Genomic DNA, 15,912 nt, shown 5'->3' with positions numbered 1-15,912 from the left:
GTTTTCCTTGCCTCTGGAGATGTGTGTAGCAAGAAGTTGCTGTGGTCAAGGTCAAAGAGGTTGCTGTCTGTGTTCTATTCTAGGATTTTGATGGTGTCCTGTTTCACATTTATGTCTTTCATCCATTTTGAATTTATTTTTGTGTGTGGTGTAAGAAAGTGGTCCAGTTTCATTCTTCTGCATGTAGCTGTCCAGTTTTCCCAACATCATTTGTTGAAGAGACTGTCCTTTTTCCATTGGACATTCTTTCCTGCTTTGTCGAAGATTAGTTCACCATAGAGTTGAGGTTCTATTTCTGGGTTCTCTATTCTGTTCCATAGATCTGTGTGTTTGTTTTTGTGCCAGTGCCATACTGTCTTGATGACTACAGCTTTGTAATATAGCTTAAGTCCGAAATTGTGATGCCACCAGCTTTAGTTATCTTTTTCAACATTCCTTTGTCTATTTGGGGTCTTTTCTGGGTCCATACAAATTTTAGAGTTGTTTGTTCCAGCTCTGTGAAAAATGCTGGTCGTATTTTTATAGGTATTGCACTGAATGTGTAGATTGCTTTGGGTAGCATAGACATTTTAACTGTATTTAACAATATTATTCTTCCAATCCATGAGCATGGAATGTTCTTCCATTTCTTTATATCTTCCTCAGTTTCTTTTATAAGTATTCCATAGTTCTCAGAGTACAGATCTTTTACCTCTTTGGTTAGGTTTATTCCTAGGTGTCTTATAGTTTTTGGTGCAATTGTAAATGGGATCAATTCCTTGATTTCTCTTTCTGCTGCTTCACTCTTAGTGTATAGAAATGCAACAGACATCTGTGCATTGATTTTATATCCCACAACTTTGTGGAATTCCTGTATCAGTTCTTGTAATTTTTTGGTGGAGTCTTTCAGATTTCTACATAAAGTATCATGTCACCTGCAAAGAATGACAGTTTGACTTCTTTGCTAATTTGGATGCCTTTTATTTCTTTTTGTTGTCTGATTGCTGAGGCTACTTCCAGTACTATGTTGAACAACAGTAGGGAGAATGGACACCCCTGCCATGTTCCTGACCTTAGGGGAAAAGCTATCAGTTTTTCCCCATTGAGAATGATATTAGCTGTGGGTCTCTCATATATGGCCTTTATGATGTGGAGGTATGTTCCCTCTGTCCCTACATTGTGGAGGGTTTATTGTTGTTTTTTTTTTAATCAAGAATGGATGCCGTATTTTGTCAAATGCTTTTCTGCATCTGTTGAGAGGATCATATGGTTCTTATCCTTTATTTTATTAATGTTGTGTCTCACGTTCATTGATTTGCAGATGTTAAACCACCCCTGCAGCCCAGGAATAAATCCTACTTGGTCATGGTGGGTAATCCTTTTAATTTACTTTTGGATCCTATTAGCTAGTATCTTGTTGAGAATTTTAGCTTTGATGTTCCTCAGGGATATTGTTCTGTAAATTTTCTTTTTGAGGAGGTCTTTGTTTGTTTTTGGGGTCAAGGTAATGCTGGCCTCATAGAATGAGTTTGGAAGTTTTCCTTCCATTTCTATTTTTGGAACAGTTTCAGAATAATAGGTATTTTTTTTTAATTTTTTCTTAAAATTTTTTACATACCTGTAACTTATTTATTTTATAGCAGGAAATTTGTACCTTTTGGCCACCTTTACCTATCCCACCCTCCCCCTACTCCTAAAGCATTTAGTTTAGTTTTTTTTTTTTTAATTTCATTATGTTATGTTAGTCACCATACAATACATCATTAGTTTTTGATGTGGTGATCCACGATCCATTGTTTTCGTATAACACCCAGTGCTCCATGCAGTATGTGCCCTCCTTAATACCCATCACTGGGCTAACCAATCCCCCCTCTCCCTTCCCCTTTAAAACCCTGTTTATTTCTCAGAGTCCATAGTCTCTCACGGTTCATCTCTCCCTCCGATTTCCCCCCCTTCATTTTTCCCTTCCTTCTCCTAATGTCCTCCATGCTATTCCTTATGTTCCACAAATAAGTGAAACCATATGATAATTGACTTTCTCTGCTTGACTTATTTCACTTAGCATAATCTCCTCCAGTCCCATCCATGTTGATGTAAAAGGTGGGTATTCATCCTTTCTGATGGCTGAGTAATATTCCATTGTCTTTATGGACCACATCTTCTTTATCCATTCATCTGAAGGGCATCTCGGCGCTTTCCACAGTTTGGCTATTGTGGACATTGCTGCTATGAACATTGGGGTGCATATGGCCCTTCTTCTCATTACATCTGTGTCTTTGGGGTTAATATCCAGGAGTGCAATTGCTGGGTCATAGGGTAGCTCTATTTTTAACTTTTTGAGGCACCTCCACACTGTTTTCCAAAATGGCTGTACCAACTTTCATTCCCACCAATAGTGTAAGAGGGTTCCCCTTTCTCCACAACCTCTCCAACATTTGTTGTTTTTTTCCCTGTCCATTTTTGCCATTCTAACTGGTGTAAGGTGGTATCTCAATGTGGTTTTGATTTGAATTTCCCTGATGGCTAATGATGATGAACATTTTTTCATGTGTCTGTTAGCCATTTGTATGTCTTCTTCAGAGAAGTGTCTGTTCATCTCTTCTGCCCATTTTCTGACTGGATTATTTGTTTTTTGGGTGTTGAGTTTGAGAAGTTCTTTATAGATCTTGGATGCCAGCCCTTTATCTGTAGTGTCGTTTGCAAAAATCTTCTCCCATTCTGTGGGTTGCCTCTTTGTTTTGTTGACTGTTTCCTTTGCTGTGCAGAAGCTTTTTATCTTGATGAAGTCCCAAAAGTTCATTTTTGCTTTTGTTTCACTAGCTTTTGGAGATGTATCTTGAAAGAAGTTGCTGTGGGCGATGTCAAAGAGGTTACTGCCTATGGTCTCCTCTAGGATTTTCTTGGATTCCTGTCTCACACTGAGGTCTTTCATCCACTTTTTGTTTATCTTTGTGTATGATGTTAGAGAATGGTCAAGTTTCATTCTTCTTCATGTGGCTGTCCAATTTTCCCAGCACCATTTATTGAAGAGACTGTCTTTTTTTCCATTGCATGTTTTTTCCTGCTTTGTCAAAGATTATTTGACCATAGAGTTGAGGGTCCATATCTGGGTTCTCTATTCTGTTCCATTGGTCTATATGTCTGTTTTTGTGCCAGTACCATGCTGTCTAGGTGATCACAGCTTTGTAATATAACTTGAAATCGGGCAACGTGATGCCCCCAGCTTTGTTTTTCTTTTTCAACATCTCCTTGGTGATTCGGGGTCTTTTCTGATTCCATACAAATTTTAGGATTGTTTGTTCCAGCACTTTGAAAAATGTCATTGGAATTTTGATCGGGATGGCATTGAAGGTATAGATTGCTCTGGGTAGCATAGACATTTTAACAATGTTTAGTCTTCTGATCCATGAGCATGGAATATTTTTCCATCTTTTTGTGTCTTCTTCAATTTCTTTCATGAGTGTTCTGTAGTTCCTAGGGTGTAGATCCTTTACCTCTTTGGTTAGGTTTATTCCGAGGTATCTTATGGTTTTTGGTGCCATTGTAAATGGAATTATTTCTCTAATTTCCGTTTCTACAGTTGCATTATTAGTGTGTAAGAAAGCAACTGATTTCTATAGAAGCATTGATTTTGTATCCTGCCACATTACTGAATTGCTATATGAGTTCTAGTAATTTGGGGGTGGAGTCTTTTGGGTTTTCCACATAAAGTATCATGTCATCTGCAAAAAGAGAGAGTTTGACTTCTTCTTTGCCAATTTGAAGACCTTTTATTTCTTTTTGTTGTCTGATTGCTGTTGTTAGGACTTCTAGTACTATGTTGAACAATAGTGGCGAGAGTGGGCATCCTTGACGTGTTCCTGATCTTAAGGGAAAGGCTCTCAGCTTTTCCCCATTGAGGATGATATTTGCTGTGGGTTTTTCATAGATGGATTTTATGAACTTGAGGAATGTTCCCTCTATCCCTATTCTCTGGAGTTTTAATCAGGAAAGGATGCTGTATTTTGTCAAATGCCTTTTTCTGCATCAATTGAGAGGACCATATGGTTCTTCTCCCTCCTCTTATTAATGTGTTCTATCACATTGATTGATTTGCGAATGTTGAACCACCCTTGCATCCTGGGGATAAATCCCACTTGGTCGTGGTGGATGATCCTTTTAATGTTTTGTGGGATCCTATTAGCTAGGATTTTGTTGAGGATTTTGGAATCCATATTCATCAGGGATATCGGTCTGAAATTCTCCTTTTTGATGGGGTCTTTGCCTGGTTTGGGGATTAAGGTAATGCTGGCCTCATAAATTAGTTTGGATGTTTTCCTTCTGTTTCTATATTTTGAAACAGCTTCAGGAGAATAGGTATTATTTCTTCTTTGAATGTTTAGTAGAATTCCCCAGGGAATCCATCAGGCCCTGGACTCTTGTTTTTTGGGAGGTTTTTGATCACTACTTCAATCTCGTTACTGGTTATTGGCCTATTCAGGTTGTCAATTTCTTCCTGTTTCAGTCTTGGCAGCTTATAGGTTTCCAGGAAGGCCTCCATTTCATCCAGATTGCTCAGTTTATTGGCATATAGTTGTTGATAATAATTTCTAATAATTGTTTCTATTTCCTTGGTGTTGGTCATGATCTCTCCCCTTCCATTCATAATTTTATTAATTTGGGTCCTTTCTCTTTTCCTTTGGATAAGTCTGGCCAGTGGTTTGTCGATCTTATTAATTCTTTCAAAGAACCAACTTCTAGTTTCGTTGATCTGATCTACTGTGTTTCTGGTTTCTAATTCATTGATTTCTGCTCTAATTTTAATTATTTGTCTTCTAATGCGTGGCTTAGGCGTCATTTGTTGCTTTTTCTCTAGTTCTTTAAGGTGCAGAGTTAGTTGGTGAATTTGGGATTTTTCTATTTTTTTGAGTGAGGCTTGGATGGCTATGTATTTCCCCCTTAGGACCGCCTTTGCAGTATCCCATAGGTTTTGGACCGATGTGTTTTCTTTGTCATTGATTTCCATGAATTGTTTAAGTTCTTCTTTGATTTCCTGGTTGACCCAAACATTCTTGAGCAGAGTGGTCTTTAGCTTCCAAGTGTTTGAATTTTGCCAAATTTTTTCTTGTGATTGAGTTCCAGTTTTAAAGCACTGTGGTCTGAGAATATGCAGGGAATAATCTCAATATTTTGGTATCAGTTGAGACCTGATTTGTGACCCAGTATGTGGCCTATTCTGGAGAAAGTTCCGTGTGCACTTGAGAAGAATGAGTATTCTGTTGTTTTAGGGTGGAATGTTCTGTATATGTCTATGAGGTCCATCTGGTCCAGTGTATCATTCAAAGCTCTTGTTTCCTTGTTGATTTTCTGCTTAGATGATCTGTCCATTGCTGAGAGTGGAGTATTGAGGTCTCCTACAATTAATGTATTGTTATCAATATGACTCTTTATTTTGGTTAACAGTTGGCTTATGTAGATGGCTGCTCCCATGTTGGGGGCATAGATATTTACAATTGTTAGATCTTCTTGTTGAATAGACCCTTTAAGAATGATAAAGTGTCCTGTGTCTCTAACTACAGACTTAAGTTTAAAATCTAATTTGTCTGGTATAAGAATTGCTACCCCAGCTTTCTTTTGAGGTCCGCTGGCATGGAAAATGGATCTCCATCCCTTCACTTTCAGTCTGGATGTATCTTTAGGTTCAAAATGAGTCTCTTATAGGCAGCATATGGGTGGGTCCTGTATTTTTATCCAATCTGTAACCCTGTGCCGTTTTATGGGAGCGTTTAGGCCATTCACGTTGAGAGTGATTATTGAAAGATATGAATTAATTGTCATCATGTTGCCTGTGAAGATGTTGTTTTTATTGATTGTCCCTGTAAATTTCTGTTCTATATCACTCTTGGGGTCTTTCTCCTTTTATAGAACCCCCCCTTAATATTTCTTGCAGGGTCGGCTTAGTGGTCACATGTTCTTTCAGTTTCTGCTGGTCATGGACGCTCTGCATCTTTCCATCCATTCTAAATGACAGCCTTGCCAGATAAAGTATTCTTGGCTGCATGTTCTTCTTGTTTAGTACCCTGAATATGTGTTGCCAGGCCTTTCTGGCTTGCCAGGTGTCCGTGGATAGGTCTGACATTATTCTGATGTTCCTCCCTCTGTAGGTAAGGAAAAAAATTGGAACACTTCACAAATTTGTGTGTCATCCTTGTGCTGGGGCCATGCTAATCTCTGTATCATTCCAATTTTAGTATATGTGCTGCTGAAGCGAGCACAGGTATTTTTCTTTAAATGACCATCTGACCCTGGACAACTGTTTGTTGGGAGTTTTTTTTTTTTTTTTTTTTTAAAGATTTTATGTATTTCTTTGAGAGAGAACGTGAGTTGGGGAGGAACAGAGGGAAAGGGACAAGCAGACTCTGTGCTCAGCATGGAGCCTGACATGAGGCTCAGTCCTAGGACCCTGAAATCATGACCTGAGCCAAAAGCAAGAGTTGAACGATGAAACCAACTGAGCCACCCACCCAGGCATCCCTGTGGGAGATTTTTGATTACTGATTCAATTTGTTTGCTGGTTATGGGTCTGTTTAGGTTTTCTATTTCTTCCTGTTTCAGTTTTGGTAGTTTGTATTTTTCTAGGAATTTATCCATTTCTCCTAGATTGGCAAATTTATTGACATATAATTGTTTTTATTTCTTCGGTGTTGTTTGTGATCTCTCCTCTTTCTCATGATTTTATTTATTTGGGTCCTTTTTTCTTTCTTTTTGATAAGCCTGGCTACTGGTTTGTCAATCTTGTTAGTTCTTTCAAAGAACAAACTCCTAGTTTCATTTATCTGTTCTACTTTTTTTTTTTAATTTCTATAACATTGATTTCTGCTCTAATTTTCATTATTTATCTTCTTCTGCTGAATTTAGGCTTTATTTTATGTACTTTTTCCAGCTCCTTTAGGTATAAGGTTAGCTTTTGTATTTGAGACTTTTCTTGCTTCTTGAGGAAGTCCTGTATTGCTATATACTTCCCTCTTAGGACCACCTTTGCTTTATCCCAGAGGTTTTGAAGTGTCATGTTTTCATTTTCATTTGCTTCCATGTATTTTTTAAATTCTCCTTTAATTTTCCTGGTTGACCCATTCATTCCTGTAGGATGTTCTTTAACCTCCCTGTGTTTGTTGTCCTTCCAATTTTTTTCTTGTGGTTGACTTCAAGTTTCATAGCATTGTGGTCTAAAAATATGCATGGTATGATCTTAATCTTTTTGTACCAGTTGAGTCCTGATTTGTGACCCAGGATGTGATCTATTCTGGAGAATGTTCCTTGTGCACTTGAGAAGAATGTGTTTTCTGTTGCTTTAGGTTGGAATGCTATGTATATATCTGTGAAGTCCATCTGGCCCAGTGTGTCATTCAAAGCCCTTGTTTCCTTGTTGATCTTCTGCTTAGATTATCTGTCCATTGCTGTGAGTGGGGTGTTGAAGTCCCCTACTATTATTGTGTATTATCAATGTGTTTCTTTAATTTTGTTATTAACTGGTTTATATAATTGGCTGCTCCCAAGTTAGGAGCATAAATATTTACAATTGCTAGATTTTCTTGTTGGATAGAGCCTTTAAGAATGATATAGTGTCCCTCTTCATCCCTTACTACAGTCTTTGGTTTAAAATCTAATTTGTCTGGTATGATTCACTTGTTTTCTTTTGATGTTCATTAGTATGATAAATGGTTCTCCACCCCCTCACTTTCAATCTGGAGATGTCTTTAGGTCTAAAATGAGTCTCTTATAGACAGCATATGGATGGCTCTTGTTTTTTTTTTTTTTTTAACTAATCAGATACGCTGTGTCTTTTGATTGGATCATTTAGTCCATTTACATTCAGAGTAATTATTGAAAGATGAATTTAGTGCCATTGTATTACCTGTTAAGTCCCTGTTTCTGTTTATTTTCTCTGTTTTTTCTGGTCTATGTCACTGTTGGGCTCTCTCTTCAGTTACAGGATCCCCTTTAATATTTCCTGCAGGGCTGGTTTAGTGATCACAAATTCTTTTAGTTTCTGTTTGTCCTGGAAGCTCTTTATGTCCTTCCATTCTGAATGACAGCCTTGCTGGATAAAGTATTCTTGGCTTCATGTTTTCCTCATTTAGTACCCTGAATATATCATGCCAGCCTTTTCTGGCCTGCCAGGTCTCTGTGGATAGGTCTGCTGCCAGTCTAATATTCCTACCCATGTAGGTTAAGTACCTCTTGTCTCGAGCTGCTTTCAGGATATTCTCTTTATCTGTGAAATTTGCAAGCTTCACTATTATATGTCGGGGTGTTGGTCTATTTTTATTGATTTTGAGCGGGGTTCTTTCTACTTTGAATGCTTCCCCAGATTAGGGAAGTTCTCAGCTATGATTTGCTCAAATATACTTTCTATCCCTCTCTCTCTTTATTTTTCCTCTGGGACCCAATAATTTGAATATTGTTTCACTGTATGGTATTGCTGATTTCTTGAAGCCTCCCATCATGGTCCATTAGTTGTTTCTCTCTCTTTTCCTCAGCTTTTCCTTTCCATCATCTTGTCTTTTATGTCACTGACTCTCTTCTGCCTCATTTACCCTAGCTGTTAGAGCATCCATTTAAGACTGCATCTCAGTTAACGCATTTTAAATTGCGACCTGATTAGATTTTATTGCTGCACTATGAGATTCTCTAGTGTCTTTTAAGCTTTTTTCAAGCCTAGTAACTTTATAATTGTTATCTTGAATTCCAGCTCTGACATCTTACTTATATCCATATTGATTAGATCTGTGGCAGAAAGTATTACCTCTAGTTCTTTCTTTTGTTGTGAATTCCTCCTTCTACTCATTTTGCCAGAGAAGAATGGATGAATGAGAGAACAAAATCAAAAATGTCAACCACGACCCAAGCAAAATACATGGTAGAGAAATCCGAAGAGGTCAGAAACCAAAAAAGAAAAGAAAAAGAAAAAAAAAGGGGGGTGGGGAGAGAATATAATCTCCCAGGTGGACAAAACAGGCTGATCCACTTTGTCCTGGGTGTATTTTGGTCTGTTTGTTAGAAGACACTAAATCCCAACATTGTTAAGAAAGCAAAACTTATATATATACAAAAATAAAATTGAATGCAGTGAAAGGAATTAAAAATGAAAAATATATCTATAAAATGTAAATGTAAAAATGAAAGTTAAAAAAAGACTTAAAAATAGTTGATAAGATAGGAAACTAGTTGGAAAGGAAAAAAGGAAGAAAGAAAAAAGAAAAGGAAAATTTTTAATGGAAAGATAAAAGAATCATGAGAAAAAAACTCGAATTCTTTTTTTTTTAAGATTTTATTTATTTATTTGACAGAGACAGACACAGTGAGAGAGTGAACACAAGCAGGGGGAGTGGGAAAGGGAGAAGCAGGCTTCCCTTGGAGCAGCAGGGAGCCCGATGTGGGGCTCGATCCCAGGACCCCGGGGTCATGACCTGAGCCGAAGGCAGACACTTAATGACTGAGCCACCCAGGTGCCCCCAAAACTCGAATTCTATATACTATTTTCCTCTAGTGCTAGATTTTTTCAGTTCTGTGTGCTCTATAAAGTCAGTATTGGCCTGATGTTCCATCTGGTCCTCTTGGGGGGGGGGGGTGGCCTGCTGTGCTGATTCTCAGGTGTCTTTGCCTGGTGGAGTTGCACTGCTCCTTGCCAGAGGGCCAGGCTCAGTGTAAGCAGCTCTGGGTTGCTCTATGTGGCTTTTGTTCTCTGAAGACTTTCCTCCTCCCTGTAGAGGATGAAAATAAAAATGGCTATGCCTGATCTCCAGCCCCAGAGCTGAAAGATCACTGCCTCCTCTCTTTAGTAAATCCTCAGGGCATAACAGTCTTCACTTTTGTATGCATCAAACTCTGCAGACTCCTGCAGTGTGCACCAACCCTGATCCTCCTGGTGGAGGGAGGAGGATCATCATGGGCCTGCCACTTGCAGGGCTCCCATATGGAGAGCAGTTGCCTAATAGTATCCGTGCCCACACCATGCCCCCAGAGGAAGGCAGAGGGTCACTGACTTTCTGCCCTTTGTAGGGCCGCCTGCACAGAGACCGGTCACCTGATCATGCTGCAGTTAGCGATTTATGGCAAACCGAGCTGAGAGACCACTCCTGGGCTCACTGACCATAACCAGTTTCCCCAATCCAATGCTTGGAAACTCTGCTGGCTCAAGCATCCCAGTTCTTTCTGTGACCCTGGGGATTTGAGACCACACTGTCCCACCTAGGATTCTGCCCGGCTTCACAACCTGAGCATCTTTCAGGCAGTGACATCTCTCACTGGAGCAGACTTCTAAAAGTTCCAGTTTTGCACTCTGGGGCTATATCACTTTCTGGTAGCCGGCTTACAGAGGCTCCCTCCCCCCTGGTGTTTATCTTCTGAATATCCCCTCAGAGTCACTTCTCTTTACCTCCTACTTTGCAAAAAATGGTTGCTTTTCAATTTGTAGAATTCCAGCAATTCTTTTCTTAAATCTCAGGTTGAATTCATAGGTGTTCAGAATGATTTGATAGTTATCTAGCTAAATTCAAGGGACCGGATGAAATGAGGTCCCCTACCCTTCCACCATCTTGCCTTCCTCTGGTCCAGTTTCATTCTTTTGCATGTTGCCGTCCAGTTTTCTCAACACCATTTGTTGAAGAGACTGTCTTTTTTCCCATTGGGTATTCTTTCCTGCTTTGTTGAAGATTAGTTGACTATATAGTTGTGGGTTCATTGCTGGGTTTTCCATTCTGTTACATTGATCTATGTGTCTGTTTTTGTGCTAGTACCATACTGTCTTGATCAGTACAGCTTTTAATACAACTTGAAGTCCATAATGTGATGCTTCCAGCTTTGCTTTTTCAAGATTGCTTTGGCTATTTGGGGTCTTTTGTGGTTCCATACAAATTTTAGGATTGTAAAACTCTAGACATTAAGCTACGGTGGTTGCCAGAAGTCACAAAATTTGGCCCCTCTCACTTTCTAAGCCAATTGCTATGGGGATTTGTCTTCCCCTTGCATTCCCCTTTGTGGTAGTCTGTCTCTTGCTCTTCTCTGTGACTGCAGCTCCATCACCGTCACAGTGGCTATGATCCATTTCTCTCTCAAACTGTGCCTCTGCACATTCTACCTTCTTTGATGTTGCCTATTCTCCACCTTTAGTTTTGGAATTTGTTCTGTCATTCTTCAGGTCAATTTATGGTGTATTTAGAATGATTTGATAGTTATCTAGTTGTTTTCATGGGATGGGCAAGCCTAGGGTCTTCCTACTCTGCCACCATCTGCCAACTCTCCTGAATCTGTTTGTTTTTAAGTGTGGCATTAAGTAGGCAAAAGACACACATGTAAAATGCCATGATCTGATTTTTAAGGTGATCTAATTCCCCAGTGTCAGCCTTAATTGTGTTAAGCTTACATTTTGCTTTTCCTCTGTCTGACCTCTGATGTCCATTTCTCAGTTGGCTTTGAATGCCTAATGGGATCTGAGGGGGCATTATGTATTCATGTATTTGCTTCCTTCAGTCCTAACAGGGTACATAGATTCATCTCCACTGTAAGATGAGTAGATATTCTCCCTCACCCCCATGCCATAAACCTTCTTGGCTGCATATCTCCTGATAGGTGTCAGAGTTGCTATATCATTACATTGTTTGTAGATGTACCACAAGAATGCTGTGAGCCATAGCCCTCTTGGCTTTTGGGATATTACAAACTTAGTGAATGAGAATAATACATCATTACCCTTCCTGTGAGTTCCTGTGTGAATGTTTGTACCTGTAAAGGACATGGGCATGGATACCTCTCTTGGGACTTTTCTCTTTATGCTAAAGAACAGATTTTCATACCATCAGCATAGCCCTATGCTCATTTTGTAGCGGTATAATTCAAGTGTAGAGAAAGTAAAGCTGTATGTTTGCTCACTTAGAAAAAAGTTTTCTTTCCACTTTGCCTATAAAATGTTTTTTTTTTTAGTTTTTATTTTTTAAAAGATTTTATTTATTTGACAGAGAGAGACAAAACATAAGCAGGGGGAGTGGGAGAGGAAGAAGCAGGCTTTCAGCTGAGCAGGGAGCCCGATGTGGGTCTAGATCCCAGGACCCTGGGACCATGACCTGAGCCAAAGGCAGATGCTTAATGACTGAGCCACCCAGGTGCCCCATAAAATTGTGGTTTTTTTAAAAAAAATAAGATGTATGTACATTTCAGTGCAATCTTATTCAAGAATTATGTTCTTGAATAAAATTATTAGCATATGAATTCAGCAATTTGTATATAAGGATATTGCTTAATTCAAAGCATTCATAACTGAAGTCAGAATATTGAAGTATTGTATGGTGACTAACATAATAAAATAAAATTTAAAAAAGGAATATTAAAGTACTAAATTCATGTGTAATCTATTCAACTACTGGGATGCCTGAGTGGCTCAGTCAGGTAAGTGTCTGCCTTCAGGTCAGGTTGTGATCTGAGAGTCCTGGGATTGAGTCCTGAATTGGACTCCTTGCTCAGTGGGGAGCCTACTTTGCCCTCTGCCTGCCACTCCCCCTGCTTGTACTCTCTCTCTCTCTGACAAATAGATAAAATCTTAAAAAATAATAAAAAAATCTATTCAACTACAGTTTCTTTCAAGTGGATAGATAGAATATTTTTTATTTCCATCCACATTATTTTGTGCATTCAAGAAAATCTTGCCACATCTTATAAATAGATATCTACTTTTATTAGCCCATTACATTTTTTTGTGCAACCTACATTGCAATAAATGCACCGCCAGGTGCTAAAAATGAAAACTGGTATTCTTATCTAGTCACCCAACAGAAATCAATATTAACATTAGAAATTCAATGGGCGGCTATTGGTAAGGCAGTACGTGATTTAAAATGGGAAAAACAATGAAACCAACTTTAGTATTATTAGTAACTGAGATGAATATTACGTACTTTGGGAACTATGTTTGTATTACATGTCACATCCCATTACAAAATATGTCACTAGAATGGAAAGGTTCATAGAAAAGAGCATGTCCACACCCCTGGCCAATGGCCCATTTATTTCAAGCAACATTCAATATAAAACAGACATTTCCACTGTCTTTGGAATTCACTAATAAAATTTGGCTTGTATTGCCATATACCTCCTGCCAAAGGATTCACATCTAGTGCACATTTTCCTGTGCATTGATCCTAGAACTGTATTCTTCATGATCCTTTTCTGCATTCCCTTGAATTCCCTCCCCACATTCCTGCTAGACTCTTGAACTAGACCATGGATTTTGCTTCTATTGAAATTTTCAAAATAGGTGAAAAGTATTTAAGGCAAGCCAGGAATTCTCTAAGAGCTTTGCTGAGAATTATTCCAGATGATAAAGCATTACCTTCCAATACATGTCAGGATTGGGTAGCAAAATCTGGTGATATCTAAGGAATGTAGCTCGGTAATCACTTTGGTCTTAGGGTTTTCAGAGGATTGATTTAGATGGGTAATGGTTCTGATGCTGAATCAGAATCCAATTTTAGTGACACTTTCAGCATCTCTGGGAATAAAATGGAGGAAGATATTATATAAATGTTCAATTGAACAAATTTCCAATATAGGAAGAAGCATCTAAATTATTCCTGGGAACTAAAACTTCTTGAACCTACTGATTTTACATATAAAGGTTGTCACCTAATTTGCAAAGTGCCACAACTGGATATGAGAAACTATATCTCAAAGAGGAAAATACTCCTTGGTATTCAGATGGACACAAGTAGGAAAACACTTGAATGACATCTGAGAGGCTTGATTTGAAAGAATAGCCAAAGAATGGATATAGCTACTTGCTGACACAAACTATAGAACTTTTCTTAAACGGAGATTATTTATTTTTTTTAAAATTTTATTATGTTAATCACCATACATCATTAGTTTTTGATGTAGTGTTCCATGACTTATTGTTTACGTATAACACCCAGTGTGGAGATTACTTTAAAGAGTGGCAGCATTTTGGAAATAAAAGTAGAGACTAAATCTTAATTAATTAATTTTTTAAAGATTTTATTTATTTATTTGACAGAGAGAGACACAGCGAGAGAGAGAACACAAGCAGGGGGAGTGGGAGAGGGAGAAGCAGGCTTCCCGCGGAGCAGGGAGCCTGATGTGGGGCTCGATCCCAGGGCCCTGATATCATGACCTGAGCCGAAGGCAGATGCTTAACGACTGAGCCACCCAGGCGCCCCGACCAAATCTTTTTTTTTTTTTTTTTAAGATTTTATTTATTTACTTGAGACAGAGAAAATGAGAGAGAGAGAGCACATGAGAGTGGGGAGGGTCAGAGGCAGAAGCAGGCTCCCTGCCGAGCAGGGAGCCCGATGCGGAACTCGATCCAGGGACTCCAGGATCATGACCTGAGCCGAAGGCAGTTGCTTAACCAACTGAGCCACCCAGGTGCCCCCGACTAAATCTTAATTTAGAGTTATCAATCCATTGCATCATTCTCAGCAAAACATTGAATATTTGCTTGTCAAATGTGTCTAAAGACTCTTGCTAGAGGTATAAAAAATACAAAGGTATATGCTTGTTCTAAGTCATTCTTATTGGGGAAAAATAGAAAACAAACAGAAGCCTTTTTTGATATTGCTTTTGTGGAGTGAGTATTCTATTATATTGATAAGGAAAATCTGTGTCCTAAGATGGCTGACCAAGCCAGCCAGAGAGTCCCAGTCCTTGCCCCCAGGGCTCTTCTGGGTCCTTCTCGCTGCTCTGCTTCCTGCACACACCAATTCGGGTTTTTCTCCCTGCCCTGCTTCGCACATGCGCCAAAAGTGCCAAGTATGCAGAAGTAGAAATGTTTAAATTGCCCCCTTTGTTTGTGCTCGGGGCTCAGACCTTTGAAAACCACTCTCCTCTAATCCCGCTGGTGTTAAATAAACCTTCTATCCTCCAAGATCTCCGAGTGCTGCTTGGTTCTTCCGTTGGGTGATCCAGTCCAGGTTCCGTAACAATATCATATTGAAGCTGTGTGAATAGATTTTTCTAGGTGGAATAGTTCTGTAGCTCAATTCATTAATGTTCCAGGAGAAAAATGGGTAGGAGAACTAAGAAAGCAGTATTTCCAGGCACCCCATTTCCCTAGGATGACATTATTCTTTCCACTCTCTGTGGCCCCCCAAGGTTTTGCCCTCCAATTGATCATAGCATGAATTATTGCTCTTGATGTCCACTAAAGTATTGTCCTAGTTTTCTGGTCCAACAAATAATAATGGTTCATTGTGTCATCTCTCATATAATAGAGATCTTGGGAAGGTGCAATCCTGCTTATTTGTTAAAGACCAATTCAGATGCTTATCATGAACCTGAAAGTCAGGAATGCAAATCCAACACTCAAAGTCCTTTATTTTATTCCTGGAGGTTTTCCAGACTGACTCTTGACAGCTTTGACAGCTTCCAAAAGACAGCAGGGAAATAACAGCTTTTGTCCTAAGTGTTTGTCTATTTTTTGTCAATAAAGATCATATCGTGGAAATTCTGCTGGGTAGAGAATCACTCCTTACCAATCTGTTCATTTGATATTAGAATCTTCTTCTTCCAATAGCACTTAGTGTGACTCTTTGGACATTTGCTCTACTTTTTATTTTTCTTGTTTGTACTTTCAGAACTTCCGGTTTAACCAGTAAACATTCAGAGCATTAGATCATTCTCTAGATCTCTTAGAAAACTATGAAGAACAACCTTCATGCAATGTTTCATATGCCAAAGGAGGTAGATCATGTCTTACATATCATAATTTGGTTACTTATTAGTGTAGAATTGTTTAAAGGTTCACTGTAGGTCCTTTAAATATATTTGTGAGTAGATTTGGTTTGAAAAACACTTTCTTTATACACATTTATATTAATCAAATATATCCTTGTGCTACTATTATAGATTCCAAAATATAAATATCAGGCTACTAAGGATGGAGCC

General features: G+C 38.8%; 1 non-coding gene across 1 annotated transcript; it reads right to left on the bottom strand.

Moving 5' to 3' along the window:
- Positions 1 to 6,129: 6,129 nt before the first annotated feature.
- Positions 6,130 to 6,233, bottom strand: LOC118006701. The gene has a single exon (XR_004678160.1). It is a non-coding gene; the product is annotated as a U6 spliceosomal RNA (small nuclear RNA).
- Positions 6,234 to 15,912: the final 9,679 nt, after the last annotated feature.

Source organism: Mirounga leonina, unplaced genomic scaffold, assembly GCF_011800145.1.
Source record: "Mirounga leonina isolate KUSES-001 unplaced genomic scaffold, KU_Mleo_1.0 Mir_98, whole genome shotgun sequence".
Lineage (NCBI taxonomy): Eukaryota > Metazoa > Chordata > Mammalia > Carnivora > Phocidae > Mirounga > Mirounga leonina.
Note: the sequence above shows the minus strand (reverse complement) of the source record. Positions and strands in the feature narration are given on the sequence as shown.